Source organism: Protopterus annectens, chromosome 14.part0 (genome assembly GCF_019279795.1).
Source record: "Protopterus annectens isolate FY-2018-M chromosome 14.part0, PAN1.0, whole genome shotgun sequence".
Classification (NCBI taxonomy): Eukaryota; Metazoa; Chordata; order Ceratodontiformes; family Protopteridae; genus Protopterus; species Protopterus annectens.
The window spans coordinates 817274155-817288859 of NC_056748.1; the positions used below are offsets into that span (position 1 = coordinate 817274155).

At 44.7% G+C, this 14705-nt stretch overlaps 1 protein-coding gene across 2 annotated transcripts in view; it reads left to right on the forward strand.

The window, feature by feature from the left end:
• The window catches only part of NT5C2 (5'-nucleotidase, cytosolic II), a 2665542-nt gene that overhangs the window by 143571 nt on the left and 2507266 nt on the right, over window positions 1-14705 (forward strand). The window contains exon 1 of one of the 2 annotated variants that reach the window (XM_044056571.1): window positions 9261-9373. The exons of the other annotated variant lie outside the window; for it this stretch is intronic. The gene's annotated coding sequence lies outside the window, so the exon portion shown is untranslated. Of the gene's footprint in view, window positions 1-9260; window positions 9374-14705 lie in introns of those variants that run through there. 2 annotated transcript variants of the gene reach the window in all.

Consider the following 14705-nt stretch of genomic DNA (forward strand, 5'->3'; position numbering starts at 1 on the left):
GCCAAAAACATTGCATTGTCATCCCCTTTGGTAAAAACTCTGTACCCATGAAATACCACATAGGCGTCAGTCTACTTAACGCCGAATGTCTGATAAGAGACCTTGGGACCCAGGTGGACAGTAGTCTCTCCTTTGATAATCACAGCGCCACAGTACTCAGGAAATCCTTCTACGTGGCACACCTCATAACAAAAGGGTTCTCATTCAGGTAAAAGAGGTCATTGTTCCCTTCTACTCGACACTCATTAGACCCATAATAGAGTACAATGCCCATTGGAATGTACCTCACAAGACATCTGCAGCAGCTGGAAAGGCCACAGAAGTACCTCACAAAGAGGATTACTGGCCTCAAACAGATGCCCTACACTGACCATCTCAAAAAACTCCAGCTTTACTCCTTAGCATGTCACCTACTCCAAGGTGATCTCTGCCTAACATATAAAGCTGTGTCAAACCTAGAGCTGCTGGACATGCTACACCTAAAGAAATCCCAATCCCTCCGAGTTACATCCTGTAGGGACCTAAACCTTGTCACCACAATAAACAGGACATGCTGTAGGGATAGATTCCTGTCCCAGAGGCTTCCCATACTCTGGAACAAGCTACCCATCTATGTCAAGCAAAGTTCCCCATTAGCACTCTTCAAGAAAAATCTTGATGAGTGGATGGGAAATAAGAATTACACCCCGGGGATCACTTCTGTGGCTCTGCTCGACAGGGGCACAGCACAAGAAAATAACTTTCTTGGGTGGCTTAAGCCAGGGAACCTTGTTGGCTAGACTTACTTAGGCCTTGGGCCGATAGCCCAGTACCCCCCATGAACCTATAAGCTGCAAAGGTTTCCCCTGGTTTTTGATCTCTTGTGTAAAACAAACCCCTCACTAATGTAATATTTGTGTGGGCGTTGCATATTTCCCTGAATTTGCACTTAGCCTAGTACCCACCTATGAACCTATAAGCTGCAAAAGTTTCCCCTGGTTTTTGATCTCTTGTGTAAAACAAACCCCTCACTAATGTAATATTTGTGTGGGCGTTGCATATTTCCCTGAATTTGTACGTCAAACACTTGGTGTCTTCCCTTGATTCAGCCTGTACAACAATATGATGGTTTCCACCTTCTCTCTCTTATATACTGCTAATGCATACACAAATGAACGCTTCCTTTCAATGGCTTCTGACCCAGCTAGGTTTAGCAAAATGAATGCCCTGGTGCTTCCATCTTTATCAGAATAAGCTGCTTGTATAAAAATATCATACTGTTGCTGAAATATTCTCCAGTTCTCTCCAATATTCTGATCAAATACCAATGGTGATGGTTTCTGAAATCCGTCTGCCATATTAACACATACCAGTGAAGGCTTTTGCAGGTATGCAAGAACTCACACACAGATACATATGCCAGTATTTGTAACCATGCCCAATAGCACAACAAGCCTCTGAATAACTGAACTTTGCAAAATAAGTCTTTCGGGCACTGTAGTGCTGTTGAAGTCACTGTGCTGTAAAGGGCATTTATCATCGTAAGAAACATTTCAAAATAACTGCACTGTGCAAACAACCAGTACACAGCACACTGAAACTTTCCCAAAATGGCGGTACTTTGCTAAATAACTCTTTACAGTGCAAGAAACACCCTGTAATTATGGCATTTTGTGAGTAGACACACCCAGCACAAGAAACCTTTCAAAATGGCTGTATTTTGACTGTACTTCACAAAATAGTTGCACCTTGCACACAAACTCTTTGGAATAAACTGTAAGCACTTTTACACACTTTGAGATACTTATAACTCTAGATCTGAAGTAGTTGACTTCATTTGGTCTTCAACCTGTGGGTTATGGATCCATGTCAGATCTGGCATAGCCGCATTTCCAGCATCTGAGCTGAGCACCAAGCTCCTCCCCTTACCCATAATGCACCCTGTCTCTTTCCTCCCTTTAGATCTCGTTTGCCGTTGGAAAAGCAAGCAGCGTGGTCCGAGCTGTAGGCGTATAGTGGGTAATGTAAGTTCTAATTTTTTGATCGTTTTGACTCTTTTCTCTATCTTTCTTAGTTTCCTTCTCTCACTTCTATCCTTTCCCTCCCAGTGACAGTCGTCGGTAAAAAAAAAAAAAGCTTCTCTCTCTCTCATTTCCCTCAACCTATCTCTTTTTGCGTGGGTGTGTGCCTGACCTATTTAGGGATGTCTGAATTCCCTAAATTAGGATTCAGGAAGTCCACAGAGTGTGGCCATAAGCTTTCCCAGGCTGATGGCCACACTCTGTGTGGTGTGCCTGGGCACAACGCACCTGTCTGTGCTGGGTTCAACCCAAGAACACTGAAGAGCAGGAGGGACAAATTCATCTTAAAAGGACTACTTACCATCTTTGGGACTGTAGTCCCTGTGCCCCCCTCTTCAGGGACAGCAGCTGCATCTTCTTCCTCTTCCCCGGCCTCAGGGACTCAAACTCCCACCAAGAGGTTCGGGAAAGGGGAGAAGAGCAAGCAAGGCAAGCCACGGAAGTGGTCTCCAGACCGCTTGGCCCTGGCTGGCCCACCAGTCAAAGTTAGAACTCCTACTAGGCCCGGATATGCCCGGCTTCAATCCCCAAGGTTCTCCCCTGAGCCGGAGGAATCGCAGGCCAGGTTGCCGGTTAGGTCCCCCAGTCACAGACATTCTCAGCCAGTTTCTGTGGCGTCGTCCTCCCATTCCACGTGTAGCCTCAGTGAAGCGGAGAAGGGGGAAGATGATGAGATTTATCCACACCCAAATCCATTTCGAGGTCTTACCAGTACCCTCTCCCTCTGGAGGGGGGAGCTCGTAGTCCTTTTTTACGCTGATAACGCTTTTTCTGATCCAACCTGAGGTTTTGGAGACCCTGGACCCAAGGACCCTTGGAGTCGAGGGGGTTGGCACCAATGGTACCTTCTACCTCGACGCTGGCCATTGCCTTGAGCATGTCGGATCTGAGCTCTTGGAGCCATAGTCTCAAGGTTGGATCCGAGAGATTGCTGTCGGGTCCAACCCTTTCGGAGCGCAGTACTTCCATTGGTATCTCGGCTCCTGGAGTCTCTGCTCTGACTCCCCTGTCGAGAAATACAAACAGTATTTCAAAACAGCCCTCGCAAGTACGGATGGTGCAAATGGCCAAAATATCAGAATTCAAATGCAAAAAGAGGCCAGCAATAAATGAGTAAATATCCCAATATTTTATTTTGGACACACTAACAAAATCAAACCGATTTTGGCAAACCTGCCTTCCTCGCTGAGAAATTCACAAATAAGTGCAACAATTTATACCTTAATTAATTTTCACAATGCAAGACATGTGCTAATAGCATCAATTCCCTAAGCTTATCTGTAATTGGTCATTAAGACCTGGAGAAAAAAGTCCACCCAGCTTTATAATCCAACTTCTTTCTTTTTTATTTAATAAGCCATGCCATACTAACTTATTCATTCTATCCCTCTAAATCTTGTCAATTACCATAAAGGTAAATCTAGCTGAACTGTGTGCGACAACATGTGTATATAAAGCACTAGATGCCCATTTATTTCAAATATCACTAAAATGCTCAGACATGCATATCTGTAATGGGCGGGAGGTTTGACCTATATAAAACGAGCAAGAACAAGTTGCTAAATAAACTAACCAGTTTGTCCCATAGTTAGCAAAAAATTTAATATCATAAACTTGTGTTCTTGCTTGAAAACTGTTTAGATTTAAGCATAAACTTGCAAAATGAACAATGGCTTCAAGGAAAGGAATCAACCAATCTATCCTTAGTTAATGTGAGTTGTGATCCAGATGTTGGGTACTGTTGCCATACTCATAATGGTTGAAGTATGACCCAAGGGACCCCCCCCCCCCACGGTAAGAAAATTGGCATTTAGGTTTAAGAACCTTAGAGAGTTCATCATTAGCTAATAAAATATTCCAATTACCGTTCATAATGTCCCTGACTACATTGATATTTCTACCATATGTTGTGACAAATCTAATAGCATCAGTTCCACTGTCAGATCTGTCATGGTATTCCAATAATTCAGATCTATTTTATGCCGAATCCCCGTTACTGGCAGAAATAATGTTATTGTATTGATAGCCCTTAACTTGAAATCTATGAATCAGATCTGACTTATAATAATAGTATCTATTTTGGGTAGAACAAATATGTATGACACGTAAAAATTGTGCCTTTGGTATATTCTCGATGATATGACGTGGATGAAAACTAGTTGCAAATAATAAATTATTATATTGGGGGTATTTTCATAAAACTTCTGAACTTAAGGTATTGTCCGAATTTCTAGTAATGGTAACATCTAAGAAGTTTATTTGTTGGAAATTCCAATTAAGTGTAAACTCTATACCCCATTTGTTATCATTAAGATACTGAGTAAATTCCAATAAATATGTTTCATCTGCTTGCCGTATCATCTAACAGTCATCAAGATGTCTTTTCCAGATGTCTAGTTCCCCCATCAAAATATTATGTGGACTATCATAAATTAACTGATCTTCCAAAAATTCCATAGATATGTCAGCATATATGGGAACAAAGGAAGCTCCCATAGCCGTTCCTTGTACTTGCCAATAACATTCCCCCTGGAAGTAAAAAAAAAATTTTTGGTCAGAACATGTTCGGCCATACATATCAGTAAGGTGTTAAATTCTGGAGGATATTATGTCATCTTTATCCAGCCAATATTTAATGCTTCAAGACCTGAAACAATGAGGTGTATTGGTATATAAAGGTGTTACATCTAAGGTATATAATAACCAGTTCGAATCCAACTGCAAATCAGATATTATTTTCAAAAGTTGGGTAGTGTTCTGACAGCCTGTGCCCATTTTGCCTCAGGAAGCTCCCCCAAGGGAGCAGCAGGAGGCTTGCGAGTCCTCCCCAGAAAGTCCCACTGAGGAGGTTCCTCGCAAATGAACATGTAAAAGGAGGTAACTGGACTCCCCACCTGAGTCCCTTACCGAATACTCTGATTTGAAAGAAGGGGAAGGCTTTCCAAGGTCACCCCCCGAGGACATCTCCTTTGGAGACATCATGGAACTCCTTCGCCAGAGGGGGGATGGTCTGTCCAAAAAAACAACCTCAGACGAATCAGTGTTCCTGGAGCCATTCAACACAGGCCCATCTAGCTCTTGGGTGTCCCCTCCAGCGGATCCTTTGGTGGATCTCATAACATCTCGGGCATGGAAGGAACTGGACACCGTGGAGCCTGTCCCTAAGCACCCGGACAAAGTACTTATCCACCCTCAGACAGGGCTTACTGGAACAAAGGATCCCCCGTGGATGCTATGGTTGTGGCAGCCGCCACCACCAAGAAAGAGCTCTTGCAGGAGAGCTCTACGGTTCATCCTCCTGACTGAGAGTCAAGGGCGATGGACTGTTTTGGGAAGCGGGTGTGTACTTCAATGACCTTCTCTGTAAGGGAGCTGAACTACATGGCACACGTCATTTGACTGCAGCGAGACTTGGTCAAGGAGATCGCTGTGACGACCCCAGGAGTCCATGTTGGCGGGGGGAGACATTATCTGCTCTGATGACCACTGTCAAGTCTGTGGCAAATATGTCCATGTGTCTTCTCTCCCATGCCACTGAGGGAGCCACTAGGGTGGCTGTTATTGGCGTTCCCATTAGGCGCCACTCCTGGCTCTGGCTTTGTCAATTCTCAGAACCCTTCAAAGGCGTCCTTTACAAACACCCCTTATGATGGTTCTTCCCTTTTTGGGAAGTCAGTCAAAGAGACATTGGTCCAGAGTGAGAAGGATGGGAAGACACTGTCTGCAGTCGGGATCCGCTTCTCCTTCCCTCAGAGATCCTTCTCAAGGAATCAGTGAGGGATGAAGAAGACGTGGTTCCGAAAGTCTCAGGCATTTTCCTGGGACACTCAGGACTCTCCTTCCCCCAGAGGCAGAGGGGGTTATGATAGACGCCGCCCTAGGGGTAGAGGGGGTCCAAGAAACTTCGGGTCCCAAGAACCTTTCTCGGACAAACCCGGGCAACAGCCCTGAAGGGCCGCCCGACTGCTCATCTCTGGAGGCAGTCGGGGGTCGACTGTCCCGTCACTCAGCGGCATGGGAGTCCATAACCACAGATCATTGGGTGTTGCAGATTATATCCAGAGGATATTCCATCCCATTCAGTGAATCACCACAACCACCGAAGCACCTCCCGGACGTTCCACCCACACAAATGGAGGATGCAGCTATAGAAATAGAAAAGCTGCTAGGAAAATGAGTCATCCAGCCTGTCCCCCGAGACCAGTCCGCGTCAGGCATTTATTCCAGGTTCTTTTTAGTACCAAAGAAAACGGGGGACCTAAGACCCATTCTGGATCTTTCCACCTTGATCCTGTCAGTAGCCATGGCGAAATTCCAGATGATCACCCTTCAATCTATCCAGTCCTTTGTGCAGGTGAAAGATTGGATGTGCTCAGTCGACCGCCAGGATGGTTACTATCATATCAAGATGGACAGGCGCGACTGGCGGTTTCTCCACTTCTGGTTAGGAGCCAATTGTTATCAGTTCAGAGCCCTTCCCTTTGGTCTCACCACAGCCCCCAGGGTGTTCATCAAGGTTATGGCAGTAGTAGTGGCTCACCTGTGGCTTCAGGGTATGCAGGTCTTCCCTTACTTGGATGATTGGCTTTTCGCTGCCCCTTCCAGGCATCTACTTTGCCAAGCCAGGGACTGTTTTCTCTTGCTAGTGAAAAGTCTGAGCATCACCATAATCTCAACAAGCCATCACTGGCCCCGGTTCAGATCTTAGACTTCATTGGAGCTCAGTTGGACACAATCCAAATGAAAGTTTTCCTCACCCTAGACAGGATATATAGTCTCAAATTGCATGTCCTGTACATTCTTCAAGCCCAAGTTCCGACAGCAGAAACAGTACCAAGGGTGTTGGGGTCTGTGGTGGCCACAATCAACCTATTACCCTTAGCGTGCCTTCACATGCGGATTTTCCAGTGGACGCTTGCTGTTCAATGGTCCCTGTTATGTCTGCCATTGTCATATCCAGTTCGGATCTCCCGAGTATGTTGGGACTCTCTTTGGTGGTGGATTCAGTCCCCCTATCTAATCGGGGGGGGGGCACCCTTTTATTCTGTCCTTTCCCAAAACCACGGTGACCACGGACCCCTCCCAGCTAAGGTGGGGGGGATTGTTTGGGAAGGACTGTCCAAGGCACATAGTCCCCAACCGAGACCAGCTTGCATATTAATGTCCTAGAGATGAAGGCTGTCCTCCTTTCGTTGCAGGCCCTTCATGCCCATCTCCCTCTAGGGACAATTGCAATTCAGACAGACAATATATCAGTGGTCTGATACATCAACAAACGGGGGAACTAGATTTTATGTCGCAAAGCCATGAGAGTGTGGGACTGGACGATCTCTACCGGACATTTTCTGGTGGCAATGCACATCCTGGGACGGTCCAACATTCTTGTGGACAGGCTCAGCACGTCTATTCTGATAGCTTATGAGTGGTCTCTGAATCCTTTGGTGGCGGAACAGATCGTTCTGAAGTGGGGTCATCCTTGCTGCGATCTTTTTGCATCTCCTTCCAGTGCGAAATGCAGCGAGTTCTTCCCTCTGAACCCCCCAGGGGGAGGCCCCCAGAGACACACTGGTCCATGCTTGACCTCCCGGTCTTCTGTATGCTTATCTCCCACTTCCCCTCATTTTGAAGTTTCTCCAGAAAGCTTGTAGGCTGGGTAGCACTGTGATCCTCATCGCCCCATTTTGGCCTCGCCAAGTTTAGTTTCCCTTCCTATCGTCTCACATAGTAGTTCCACCTTGGACATTGGATCCAGTTCCGGGTCTTATTTCCCATCCCTCAGGGATTCCTCACCCAGACCTGGACAGTCTGAAGCTCACTGCTTGGCTGCTCCAGTTCCCGTGACTGTTAAGACTCCAGGTTTATCATCCCCAGTTAAGACTATTCTGGTGGCAGCTCACAAATCTTCCACTAGAAAGGTTTTTCGTAGCAAGTGGAAAAGTTTTTCCATATGGGCTTCACAGTTTGCATTAGACCCTTTCACTGCTCCTGTGTCTGCAGTTTTAGAATTTTTGGCGGGAATTTTTCAGCAGGGTACTAGTTCCTTCACAGTCAAAATCCAGTTGGCAGCTATTTCCAACTTTCATGTGGGGGAAAACATGTCATCCTTGGCTTCTTCTAAACTTTGTAAGACCTTTCTTAAAGGTACCTTTCTTCTTAGATCTCCAGGGAAGGATCCTACACCCCAGTGGGACCTTACTTTGGTACTTCAGGCCTTAGCCCCCCCCCCTTTTTCAAACCCACAACGTCTGTAGATTTACAAATTTTATCTTGAAAGACTGCGTTTTTGGTCGCCATTACCTCTGCCAAGAGGGTGTTGGAACTTCAGGCCTTACCCATGAAGGACCCTTATATGATCTTTTACAAAGATAGTGTCCTTGCGTACCAACCCGTCATTTCTTCCTAAATCTGGGTCAGAAGCAAATATCAATCAGACAATCAATCTTCTAGTTTTTTTTCCCTAATTTTCAAAACAAGGGGGAATACAAATTGCATCTACTGGATGTGCATAGACAATTGAGATTTTACTTACATAGGACGAAAACCTTTCGTAAATCAGATCAGTTATTTCTTTCTTATTCCAAACCTTTCTTAGGTAAACCAATTTCCAAAGTAGCAATTGCTCGCTGGACTTCACAATGTATTATTCGAGCCTACTCTGTTAAAGGAATTTTCCCTCTGGGGCAGGTAGAGGCGCATTCAACTAGGTCAGTGGCTTCTTCAGCTGCCTTCTGGTCCAGGGTTTTACTGGATGATATCTGTTCTGCAGCTACTTGGTCTTCATCTCATACCTTTATTTCACATTACAGATTGAATACTGTGTCCAGGAACAGGGCATCCTTTGGCTCCGAGGTGCTCCGGAATATCCTTCCATGAAGGCCACCCAGGTGTTTGGTAGCTGGGGACTGTGTCCCACTGGCTGAAGACTAAATAAAGTCAGCTACTTCAGGTAAAGAAATTATGTACTCACCATAACGTTCCATTTGAGTAGTTGTACTTCATTTGTCTTCAACTGCCCCCCCCCCCTCCTTCCCCTTACCTTGTCACTGTGATACCGACCATATGTGGAGATGGTTACATCAGGAATGTCCTTAATCATACTTGGGCTCAGGATTGTTGGGTTACCAGTTGTGGCAAGGTAATTTTAGGTTGTGTATGTGTTTTGTTTTTTGGCAGCAAACTCGATCTGAAGGGAGGAAGGAGACAGGGGGCATTATGGTTAAGGGGAGGAACTTGGAGCTCGGATCAGATGCTGGAAATGTGGCCGTGACGGATCCAATACAAGTGAAGTACAACTACTCAGATGGAATGTTACGGTGAGTACATAACTTCATTTTATGCCCTGAGTACAGTGCAAAATAGTACTTATGCCAAAACACAGTACTTTGCCAAAAACATGCAGTCACCTTGCTTTATTTATGCTTAATGTGCCCATTTTGCCCTTATTATTTTCGTTTTCCTCGTTTAATCTTTTTCCATGCCCGTTATACTTTTCTTGTGCTTGTTTTACTCTAAACATGCGTGTTTTACTTTAAACAGGTATTGCTTAGGACAAAAGCTGTCTTCTTTGCCTATGGTAGCAACTCAAACAATCTAAATCAATGCATCTGTTTGTCTGTGCTTTTTGTAAGTATGCTAATAAAGAAGAGTATTTGGCATGTTTGGATGTTCACAGGCAACCAAGGTTTTACTTGGATTATATGTAGACTTTCAGGAAATATGAACAGCTGTTTGTCATTTTCTCGCCATCCATACTGGGTCAAGTGATAATTAATATTACCTTGGCAAAGTGAATCTTTGACTATATTTAATTAGGCTGCTTATCAAAAGGCAAACTACTTACTGTTTCAGCAAAGGCTGAAAGGCTGACTCTGTTGGAGTTTAAGCTTTGTCCATGGCCTTTTTGAGTGACCTTCTAATTTATGAGATACCAGCAGTAGCTGTCTGGTCTTCATTACATACTTTTTTTTTTTTTTTTTTTTTACTCATGACAGTCAACTCCATTTACAGAACAAGGGCTGTTTTGGTGTGACTTTTTTTAAATGTTTGTTGGGTAAGACATCTATGTTAGTGGGGAATTCTGTCCTGATGTTCCAGTGTCTGGACAGGATCTTACAAATATCTAAATTATGCACCTACCACAATGTTAAATTTCTCTGCTTGCTGTCCAGACACTGGAAACACATACATGTCTCCCCCCCTCCAAATTGTGTCTCATTGCAGGATCTGTGACAGGACTTACCATTAAGATTTCTTTCTTTTGTGAGATACGTAGTTGTACTACTGATGATGGGCTGACTTGATCTGGAGAAGCAGCAGCAAGGATTATATGTAAGGAGGAGCTTGAGCTTGTGAGGAGCCCTTTGCTGTCACTAGGGTGTGTAAAAGCAAAAGTCCTGATGTTCCAGTGTTGAGACAGAGTCACAGAGACCTCAGAAATCTGTAATTTCTCCTTATTCTGTCATTTCTCCCTCCCAGTATGGACACCATTATTATCTCCACGGTTCTCTGATCGCCCTCTTTGCTTAGTCTAGCAAAGCCTACTGCTCCCTTCCTTCTTTCTGTTGTATGTGTAAAATGCTCTTCTTTCCACTTTTGATCATTTGTGCCAATTCTTTGTTCACTTTTACTGCCGTACCCATCTAATGACCCCTTTTGAATCCCCAACACCTACTATCCCATAAACCTTTAACAACTAATTAACCACTACATAAAATCAACATGCAGTAAAACTAATCTTAGCTTTTGATACCTTTGCTGCCTTGTGAATATGTAAATGCTGTGCATTTCTTTTTCTCTATTTTTGTATTTTGTTTTACATTGAGTTGTATTTAGAGTTGCAAGCTTTGTTACTGTTCTTGTTGTCTCACTACTATATTACTGAATTAGTTTTACTGTAACTCCTGGAGTGTGGCTAAAATGGCTTCATATTGGTTTAATTCAGTACCCCATTTAACAAACATACACCCATGCATCAACAAATTACTTTGTTGCCCTTCTTTTTAGGCTGTATTGTGTTTTCTCTGTATCCACGTTACCTATTTTCTACCTCTTGGAAACTTTGCCTTGTCCTGTTTCCTAGCTTCATGTTACTTTCTAGCCACATTGGGCTTCTGTTCTTTTTTAACTTGTCTGTTCCCGACAACCTTTTCCATAGGTCTGAATACTGTATTCCTTACCCATTTCTGGAGCTTGTTTGCTGCATCAGTTTGCTGCCTGACGTCTGACATTCTTGACCCTTTCCCCTAGCACAGCATAAGTCAGTCTCCTAAAGGTCTCACTACAGGAAACTGGCCTAGTGATACAGAGAAAGCCTTGACTACTCCATAGACAAGCCATGTTTGACCAGTTAATGGGCAGTGGAGGGATTTGGCAGGGAGGTTGGGAGTGAGTGTATGATGTTGGCTTAACAATTCTGGAGAGAAGGAGGTTGCCTGGCTCATTGTATAGGCAACGCACGAAGACTGCAGATTTATTGCTGGCAGCACGTTGAGGCCAACATGCTTGCATTACAAGTACTGTGCTGCTTGAACAGTAGGTGGTGCATGAGTGGAAGCTTGCATGTACTTCCAGAGGGCAGTAATCTTGGAGTCTGAAAAACTGCCAAAGGGGTGGAGATAGGATAGTCCACAGGATCTGCTTACTGTCCTGCTCCCTAGCAAGAGATTCTCATATCTACCAGGGAACAAATAGATTGGGGGCTTTTACCCAGATGGAAGAATGAATGGATTGTTTGAGTTTAGGAGAACCATTGGCATGATTCATGTCAGGTTTCCAAACACCTCACTGAATTCACACACTCCCGTGGCCGTGTTAGAGGAAGCAAACTGCTTCTGCTGAGTGGGATAAAAGATCCTGTGGGCAGTAGTGATCCTAGAGCAGTGCTTGTACACCATCTCACTTGGCTGTTTTGCTAGGTTCGTAATGCACAGAGACAGTTGTAGAAGCATGGACTTACTAATGAAGCTTCAGTTACTGTATGATGTTGAACTCTTATTTAATTCCACATTGCAGTGCATATTGTGCTGTCCCATTGTAAGTATGGAATTGTATCGCCCCAAGAATTTAGATGTTCTTCATCTCACATTGCTGCAGTCATAACCTGTGGGTAGTCCGCTGTCCTCGGTCGGCCCGAATACCAAAGTATTAGGCTGGCGTCGGTCATGGGCGCTCAGATCTGACGTCAGTGCATCCTGGTATTAAAGCGCATGACCGACGTCATATCCCCAGTCTTTTTTGCCGCATGGTCCGAAGCAGAAGCAGCGTTTGCAAGCACCGTTCGGCGTTCTGAAATTTTCGTATTTCGAGTTTCAGACTGAAACCAAGTTGGGCTAAGTACCCCGTTGGGGAATATTTTTGTTTTTTCTTGCCTCAGTTAATTCCGGATGTCAGAAAAAGTGAATAATTGTATTTCTTGTGGGAAACAGATACCGCATAGGGATTACCACTCTCTCTGTATTCCTTGTTTGGGGCCTGAGCACAACGTAGTCGGGTGTCGCTTTTGTGCTAGGTTTAATAAGCGCACCATTAAACGTAGGTTAGATTGCGCTAGGCTTGTCTTTGGTAAGCGGTGTAATTACAATATGCCGTCGGATCCTCTGACGCCCGCTTCTGCTAAGAAGCGCAAGGAAAAATCGTTAAGGTCCAAGCAGGATGAGTCGTCCGTTCCGGACGCCGGTTCTTTAGAAACTACGCTGGAATCTGTAGATCCAGCCGAGGTTTCAGCTGAGTCTCAGGGGGAGACGTTAATTTTGCAAGATGTGGCCTCTCAGGAGTCTGGTCAGGCTGAGGGGGCCTCTCAGGTTGCTGTACTTCCTTCTTTGCCTAAGGTGGTTAGGCCTTCTCCTTCAGTCTCTAAGGTACCTTCTAAGGGCAGGCCTGGTTTGCCTTCCTCGGGTGTCAGTCCTAGTTCTGCAGGCTCTGTGCCTAAAAAACACATGCTTAAAATGGCAGAAGATTTAATTTCCTTAATCAGGGGTTCTATGCCCCCTCCAGATAAGAGGCCTAGGGTGGAGCCAGAGGTGGAAAGTTTGGAACAGGCTTCAGATTACTCAGAGTCTTCGGCTGAAGACACTCAGGATTTTCCTCCTTATTCAGATTTGGACGCAGAGGATTCCAGTCCTTCTGCTTCTCCTCCAGAGGACTTTTCCTTTTCAGAAACCTTGCATTCTATGAGGGAGCATTTTAAATGGGAAGGTCAGGATTTCTCGGATTCCCGAAAGAGGCTTAGGGAATTTTTGTTTTTACCACAACATCGGCCCTTAGCTATACCTCCTGTTTTGGATGTTGTTCAGGATGTTTTCTCTGAGGCTTCCCTTAATCCTGACTCTTTGCCTCCTGCGCCAGTTAAACCAGATAGGTATTACAGAGTGCCTGAGGCTCATAAATATCTGTATAAGAGCCCAAGGGCTGACCCAGAAACTATTAGTCAGGGACCTAAGGGTGTCAGGGCTTCTGTTGTAAAGAACCCAGTTCCTATTGATAAAGATTCTAGAGCTTTGGATAGGTGGGGTAAAAAAGTGTACACCTCTTCCACTCTAGCAATGAGGGCTTTGAATTGCCAGTTTCATATGTTAAAGTACCAGAATTTTCTCCTTACTCAATTAAAATCTAAGGTAGATGCTTTGGCAGAGGGCATAGAGTGTAAGGAATTACAAGAGTTGGTTCATGCCTCTGACCAGGTAGGTAAACATTCTTTGCAGTGTGGTTTTGATGCTTTACAGGCTTCTTCCAGGGTGGCTGCCACTGGATCAGTTATTCGCAGGCACGCCTGGCTTAAGGATCAGAATTTGTCAGAGCATGTTAAAGCTAGGATTTTGGATGCTCCATTACAGTCTGAAGTTTTGTTTGGTCCTCCTGTGGAGTCTGTCTTAAAGAAAATGGAAGACAAGGCTAAGTCTATGCAGACTGTTAAAGATTTTTTGCAGGTGCAGCCCCCTAAGTTTAGCAGAAATTGGCCTACTAAGGGATGGGCTTACCCTTCTTCTGATTTACAGTCTAGGGGCAGATCTAGACGTGGTAGGGGCAGAGCTCAGGGTTCTTTCAGGCCTAGAACGTGGAGTTCCCCTGCACAATCTACAAGTGAGGGCAGGGGCCAGTCCTTTCGTAAACAGGCCCAATGACCTGCATCTTCAGCTGCCAGATCCCTCCTGTCTGGCAGCTCCTTTGGGAGGAAAGTTAGCACTTTTCAAGCAAAACTGGCTTTTAGTCACCCAGGACAAATGGGTATTGGACATTATAAACCGAGGCTACAAGTTTTATTTCCATACATTGCCTCCTTTCAAAGGCATGCCAGACGTTCCTCCTCGACAAAGAGTAGAGGCTCACAAACAGATTTCTTTACTTCTTCAAATGGGGGCTATACAGCAGGTCCCTATGTCAGAAGTGGGCCTAGGATTTTATTCTCGCCTGTTTCTTGTACCAAAGAAAGGAAACACTTGGAGACCAATTTTGGATTTATCTATCCTCAACACATACCTGGACATTCCAAAATTCAAAATGTTGACGTTGCAACAGCTTCTGCCTCTGTTGGGCAAAGATCACTGGATGGTAACTCTGGATCTCAGAGGCTTATCTTCATGTTCCTATCAGACCCAGTTGCAGGAGATTCCTGCGTTTTCGAGCTGGGACTTTACATTATCAGTTCTC